Here is a 7,519-nt window from a genome sequence, read left to right as displayed (position 1 = left end):
GAGACCGCTCCCACGATGATAGAAAGGAGTGGATTGGGGGAAGAGAGGGTGGGGGAGGGGGTGGGGGAGGGGTCTAAACATAGATGTGATGGAGGTTTCAGAAGTGGAAGGGGAGGAGGGGGAGAGGAGAGGGAAAGGGGGAGAAAAAGGAGGTGAGATTGGGAGGAGGTAAGAGGGGAAAGTGGAGGACGAGGAGAGAGGAGGGAGGGAGGAAGAGAAAGGAAGTGAAATTGGGAGGAGAATGGAGGGGGAAGTGGAGGGAAAGAGCTGGAGAAAAGGGGAGAGGGGTAAGGAAATATGAAGAGGGAAAAATAGAGACTGAGAAAGCTAGTGAGAAAAACTGAGAGAATATCTGACACAGCACGAAGGCGACAGAAGGAGGGGGAGAGAGAGGGAGGGAGGGAGGGAGGAAGGAGGAAGATGATTATTGGTTGGGGAGGAGAGAGGAGAGAGGGAAACATCGGGGAAAATATGAGGGAAAAAGGAAGTACAGAAGAAGGTGAAGGACATGAGGAAAGGACGCAAGATGACGAGGCTGATGCAGAGGAGAGGAAAAGAGAGTTAAGAAGAGGACAGGGAAGAGAAATGGGGAAGAGAGACGAGGGGAAGAAAGGAAGGTGAGTTAAGGGGAGGTGTGGAGATGAAATGAGGAAGGAAAAGATTGAATGAGGAAAGGAGAGGTGGGTGAAATATGACGTAGGAGAGAGAAACAGAGAAAGAGGCAAAGGTAAGAAAAACAAAAGACGATGGAGGACTCCGAGTAAAGAAGGTAAGAAGAGAGATATAAGTGGAGATGAGAGGAAAGTGAAGGATGAGAGACAATAGTGGAGAAAGGAGGGAGGGAGTGTATGTAAGGAGGGAAGAGAAAGAAAGGCGGGAGACAAGGTAAAGAGAGGAAAGAAAAAATACAGAGAAAAAAAAGGTGGTAGCAAGGGGCGATGGTGAGAGGGAAAGAGGAGGAATGGTGATAACTGTGCATGATGGAAGCACTAGAAAGCTTTTGAGGTTAGGTTTGGGTATATTAGAAGTTAGGCTGGTTAGTAGGAGAGGTTAAGTTATGGTGGCATAGGTTAAGTTAGGGTTGGGTTAGGTTAGGTTGGTTAGCTTTGATTAGGGAGGTAGCAGTGACAGTGTGAGGTGAGATAAGCTGAGTTGGTGAGGGCTTGAGGCTGCAAAGATCATTCGAGTTTTGTCTAGGGCAGCGTAAGTTGGATGCTAAGTTACGTCAGGTCTGGTCAAGTGTGACCTGAGGTGAGCTAAGGACTTGAGGGAGATTATGAGTAAGTGAACTAAAAGGCCTGGTTGGTGTTGTATTACGTTAGGGAGGAAGGAGTGACAGTGTGAGGAGAGATGAGGTGAAGCGAGGTGAGGTGGGGTGAGGTGAGGGCTTGAGGGAGGTGATAGCGAGGTGACGGGACCTAGCAATGTGGTCTCTGTTACGCCAGCATTGGAGAGCAGGCAACAGATTGTGGCAGGGGAGGAGAGTAGGGAGGGAAGGAGGAAAGAGAAGGAGGGAGGAAAAAGACGAAACGGGTCGGAAGGGAAAGAATGGATGGTTGGAAATAAATCTTAAAAAATGGTAAAGAATCAAAGAAGAAAGAATCAAAGAGAGAAAAGGAAGGTATGAAAGTGTGGAAAATATATAGTGAGAAACTGTGGAGAGAGAGAGAGAGAGAGAGAGAGAGAGAGAGAGAGAGAGAGAGAGAGAGAGAGAGAGAGAGAGAGAGAGAGAGTAGAGGGTGAAGTAGGAGGATAAGAAGCAGTGGATGCGTGAAGTAGCCAGGATAAGGAAAAGGACTTGGAGAGGAAGGCAGGATATGAGTGGGGGAGAGAAGATGAGGTAATGAGGAAGATGAGGAAGAAGGGGAGGGACGATGATGGGGAGAGATGAGGAGAAAGTGAGGATGGTGACTGAAGGTGACGAGAAAATGAGGAAAAGGAAGAAGATGACGAGGGACAAGAGAAGATGCGGGAAAGAAATATGAGGAAAGGCAAAGAAACAGGAGGGAAGAGAAGAACGAAGGCTGCAGGTAAGGGGAGAGTAGGAATGAAGAAGCAGAAAGACAAGAACAAATTACGTAAAAAATTGAAAAGTCTGAATATGAAAAAAAAAAAAATAGTTATAGTGTATAAGGAATGAAAACATATAAATCAGAAAAAGATATATAAGTATAGGAGTGAGGAATGAATTGAAGTTATGATAAAACATGACAGTATATGAATGAGTGTATGAGTGTGGGAGTAAGTGAGAAAAGAGTAGCAACCGTGAGAAATGAGGTGTATGAATGAGAGTGGGTTGACGAAAAGACTATATGGTTGAGAGTGTGTATAAGTGTGTATAAGGGTGTAGGGGTGACCATACTTAGACGCTGGTGTGATACTAATAATGGCGCTGTGAGGTGAAGGAGGAGAGGTGTGGTGTAGAGGTGGTGATAAGGGGTCCTCCACTCTGGCGCCACTCACCTCATTTCACCTCGGTTTTATCCCATCGTAGGTCATTTTACCCCAATTTGCTTCAACTCACTTCAGTCTACTTCACATTATCTTATTTTACCTCACTTTGTTGGATCCTTCACCTCACTGACCTCATTTCACCTCACCTTACCTTACCTCACTTCACTTGCCCAATCACCTCACTAGTCTCTCACTTCACCTCATTTAACCCTTCATCTCCCACACATCTAACTCCCCACTTCACTCAGTTCACCTTTGCATTCACCTCAGTCACTTCAACGTTCACCTACTCATCGTTCTCCTTTCAAACCTTACTCCCCACCTTACTTCACATACTTGACATTTCCACATTTTTCACCTCACTCACCTCACTCCATTCACACTCACTTCATACTCACTTCTCACACTGCTCTCTCACAAGCCTCTCTCCTCAACCTCACACCTTAACTCATCTCACCTCTATTTCTTCACCTTGGTCATCTAAACTCTCACACTGCCATACCCCTCACACTCGCACTTGTAGCACACGTCATCTCTCACACTTGTAAATTCACCTCACCACACACTTACTCCCCCCCCCCCTCTCTCTCTCTCTCTCTCTCTCTCTCTTTCTCTCTCTCACCTTCCATAACTCACCATAAGTCCCCAAAAATACCATCACCATTTCTCCCATTAACACCAACCTCTCCCCGCCCCCTTATCTTCCACATTCCCCTCTCTCTCTCTCTCTCTCTCTCTCTCTCTCTCTCTCTCTCTCTCTCTCCACATTCCTCCTGCCAGTACACTCTTGTTTACAAACGTTCGTGATTCTGTATGTGTCGGTGAAAGGAAGTTTGGCCATTATACCGGGGTTTCTTTGGCTGTTTGTGAGGGCAGGAAAGGGTGAGAGAGAGAGAGAGAGAGAGAGAGAGAGAGAGAGAGAGAGAGAGAGAGAGAGAGAGAGAGAGAAAGGGGGGGGAAACGAGGACTTAAGTGTGCCTGTGAAGGAAGAGATAAGGAGTGTTTTGGTGAAGAGAGAGAGAGAGAGAGACAGAGAGAGACAGAGAGAGAGAGAGAGAGAGAGAGAGAGACAGACAGACAGACAGACAGACAGACAGACAGAGACAGAGAGAGGACGATAACATCTGGAAGGGTGAGAGGGACAGGGAAAGAGGAAAGGAAGCGAAACAGAAAAAATAAAAAGCTTTGTATAAGGAAGGGAAGTGAGTGTTGACCGCGGGAAGGAAAAGAATGAGGAATGTGAAAGTATGGAAGGAAGGAGAATGGAAGATGAGAGAGGAGAGGTAGTAGAGAAGGAACTGTTTAACAAGGAAAGGGAAAGTAAGAGGAACATGAAGGTAAGGAGGAAAAAAAGAGAGGAAAGAAGAGACGGGAGGAAAGAAGAGATGGGAAGGGAAGTGGAAGAAAGGATTAGGAATATTTAGGAAGGAGGGCAGAGAAGGAAAAAAAGAGAAGAGGGGCGAGGAGGGGAGAGAGAAGTAGAGAGAGGGGAGGAAACGAGGGGAGAGAAGAGGGGAGAGGGGAAGGGAGGTCCAACTGGGCCGGAAACAAACAGGGTGTAAACATCAATAGGGGTAAACACAGGCAAACAAAGAACGTGTGTGTAGGCTAAACATTATAATTATTACACACACACACACACACACACACACACACACACACACACACAAAATGAAAGTCGAATTTATTTGTCTGATCATGTTTTTATCCTCTCTCTCTCTCTCTCTCTCTCTCTCTCTCTCTCTCTCTCTCTCTCTCTCTCACCCCTACACCCTGTTTTGACGACCATGTATCAATAAATCCCTTCCACCAACAACATCGCGAGGAACAGATTAAAAATTTTGTGTTGGCGAGAAAAATGTCAAAAATGCGCTAAAAATAAGAGGACAGGAAGGTAAAATTCCGCTGTGATTTAGCGCGGGTAACAGACGGTTTTGTGGTGGTGGTTGTGGTTGGGCTGGTGATTGTGAGTTGTTGTGGTTGTGATGTTGGTGACTGTAGTGATAGTGGTGGTTGTGGTTGTGGTAGCTGGTAATGTCGGGTCCATACTGGTAGTTGTGGTTGCATAGTGATGGTGGTTGTGTTGGTCGTAAGGACTTTGTGGTAGTAATGGTGGTGTTGGTCATACAGTGCTAATAACGGTAGTGGTGGTTGTATGGTGGCGATGTAGTGTTGGTTGTATGGTGAAGGTGGTAGTGGTAGTAACAGTGGTGTTATTGTAATGTATAGTAACAGTGGTAATAAAGATTGTATGGTGATGGTGGTGGTAGTGGTAGTGTTGGGTGTATTGCAATGGTGAAAGTGGTAGTAGTAGCTTTAGCATTGCTGGCTATATGGTGATGGCGGTAGTGGTGGTCGTGTTAGTGTTGCAGTGGTGACAGTAGTGGTGTTTGTGGTATAGTGATGGTAGTGTTAGTGGTAGTGATGGCAGTGGTGGTTGTTAGTGGTATGGTGATGGCAGTGGTGGTAGTTAGTGGTATGGTGATGGTAGTGGTGGTAGTTAGTGGTATGGTGATGGTAGTGGTGGTGGTGTTAGTGGTGTAGTGATGGTGGTGGTGTGCGGGCTGGTGCTGGGTGGTGGTGATAAGGGTGATGAGCCACGATTCACTGCTGGTAGGGGTGAGATAGTGGTAGGGGAGGCATGAATAGTTGTGGTTGTGGTGGTGGTGGTAGGGGAGTCGAATGGTGGTAGAGGAGGGGAGGGGAGAATGCTAATAGTGGTGGTAGCGATAGTGGTGGAAGAGGGAGGAGGGCGATGGTGGTAGCTATGGTTAAAGGAATGGTGGTAGGGGAAAGGATAATGCTGATAGGGGTGATGGTGGTAGGAGAGGGGATAGGAGAATGTTGATAGTGGGATAGTGGTAGCAAAGATAGTGGTAGAAGAGGGATTGTGGTAGTTGTGCTTTTGGGGAATGGTGGTAGGGGAGACGAGACTGGTTGTGGAGGAGGGTGGGGGAGAATGTTGGTAGTTGTAGTGAGGGAAATAGTGTTAGATCAGAGAGAAAAGGAAGAGAGGGAGACAAGAGAAGAAAAAAAGGAAGAGAAAAGAGAAAGACAGAAGAAAAGCAGAAGGAAGAGAAAAAAGAGAAAAAGAGGGAATCGAGAGCAGCCCTGGGTAGCAAAAGGAAGTTCAAGAGTAGCTTAAGAGTTGCAAGAGTAGGTCTCTCAATGGTCCACTAAAAATAGGTCTTTGGGTATTAGAGAGAGAGAGAGAGAGAGAGAGAGAGAGAGGCCACCGTTATCTTACGAATGGGCTGAGCAGATGACTTGGAATGGGGAAATGGGGGAGGGCGAAAGGGGTTGAAGGAGAGATGGAGAGAGTGGAAGAGGAGGGGAAGGAAGGAGAGGGAGAGAGATGGAGAGAGTGGAAGAGGAGGGGAAGGAAGGAGAGGGAGAGAGATGGAGAGGAGGAGAAGGAGGAAGGAGAGGGAGAGGAAAGTAAAAATGATGAGGGTCTGAGAAGGAGGGAGATGAAAGGAAAGAAGAGAAGAGAGGAAGAGGAAGGGAGAGGAAGAGGAGGGAGAGAGAGGAAGTGGGAAAGAGGAGAGGGGGAAAAAAGAGTGAGGATTAGAGAAAGAAAGCAGAAAGGAAAGAAGATGAATGCAAACAAATAATAAGAAAAATAAAGACGCATGAAAGAAAAGGGAAGGGGAAAAAAGGGACATAGATAAGAGAATAACAAAGTAGAGAAAGATAATAAATAATAGAGGAAATAAAATACAAGAGGGAAGTGATTCAGAAATATAATAAATGGAAGATGATAACAGGAGGCAAGATAGAGAGGAAAATGGGAGAAGTAAAATGATCATGAAGAATGGAAAAATAAAAATGATAAAGGTGGGAGAATGGAAATGAAGAAGAGATGAGAAACACACACACACACACACACACACACACACACACACACACACACACACACACAACGATTAGAATGAACGACAATAAAACAGCAAGATGGTAAAAATGGACACTGAAAAAGGATAAAAATTGTGAAAAAAAATGAAAAGGAAGAAGGCAGAGAAAGAAAGATAATAAAACTGTAAGGAGAAAAAAAAAAATAAAAGGTCGAGACAGGTAGCAATTTCAAAAGGTGAAGGGGGAGGGGAGGGGAGGAGGGAGAGGAGGGGGGAAGGAGATGAAGAGGGAAGAGTGAAGTGGAATAAATTGGGGGAGAAAGGGACAATAAGGAAAGGGAGTAGGGGGGTGGGGGGAGAGACAGGGTGAAAAGGAAGTGACTGTCGGGATGAAAGGGGGCTCCTGTGACGAATTTAAAGGACGAGGGAGAGGAAGAATGAGGGGGAAGGAAAGGAAGAATGGAGGGGGAAGGAAGGAAAAAGGGGGAAAGAGGAGAGGAAGAAAGAAGAAGGGGAGAGGATAAATGGAGGCGAGAACAAGGTGAAGCGGAATAGAGGAGGAGGATGGAGGAGAAAGATGGGGGGGGAAAGGAACACATAGTAGGAAGGAGAAAGGGAAAACAGCAAGAGCGGAGGGAAAGAGAGGAAGAAAAGGGGAAAGAAAGGATAGGGAAACAAGAGAGGAAGGAAGGTGGGAAGAAGGAGGACAGGAAGACAGAAGGAGGAAGAGAGGGAAAAAAGTGCAGCGAATAGGGTTAATCTGAAGACAAAATGAGAAAAAAAAAATGAAAAATAAAAAAAATCAGCTACAGCCTTCATGAACCTTTTCAAACGAAATTTTCTTAGCATTAATAAGAATCTTCAAAAACTCACCCAAAATTACATCATTGGACTGAAGGGATTAAAAGTGAGAGAAAAAAAAAGGGATGAATAAGAATTGGGGGAAAAATGGGATCAATGGAAATGAGAGAAGGGGAAATGAGGAATGGAAAAAGGGAAGGGGGAAAAGAAAAGGAAAAGGGGAAAAGAAAATGGATGGAAAAAACTTAGGATAGGGTCCAGAGGGGGAGGAAGGAAACCGGAAAAGAAAATGGGAGGAAAGGAAAACAAGAGGGGAGAAAGTTGTTAGGCGAGAGAGAGAGAGAGAGAGAGAGAGAGAGAGAGAGAGAATGGGGGGGTAAAGGGGAAGGAGTAGTGATGGAGAACGTAAT

The 7,519-nt window shown here is 45.7% G+C and overlaps 1 protein-coding gene across 1 annotated transcript in view; it reads left to right on the top strand.

The window, feature by feature from the left end:
* LOC145411827 (uncharacterized) overlaps positions 1–7,519 on the top strand; it is a 133,178-nt gene that overhangs the window by 79,646 nt on the left and 46,013 nt on the right. The gene's annotated exons all lie outside the window — the stretch shown is intronic.

The sequence above is a fragment of the Coenobita brevimanus genome, chromosome 91 (assembly GCF_032717465.1).
Source record: "Coenobita brevimanus isolate Jiangsu-jjx chromosome 91, ASM3271746v2, whole genome shotgun sequence".
In the NCBI taxonomy this organism is placed as follows: Eukaryota; Metazoa; Arthropoda; class Malacostraca; order Decapoda; family Coenobitidae; genus Coenobita; species Coenobita brevimanus.
Note: the sequence above shows the minus strand (reverse complement) of the source record. Positions and strands in the feature narration are given on the sequence as shown.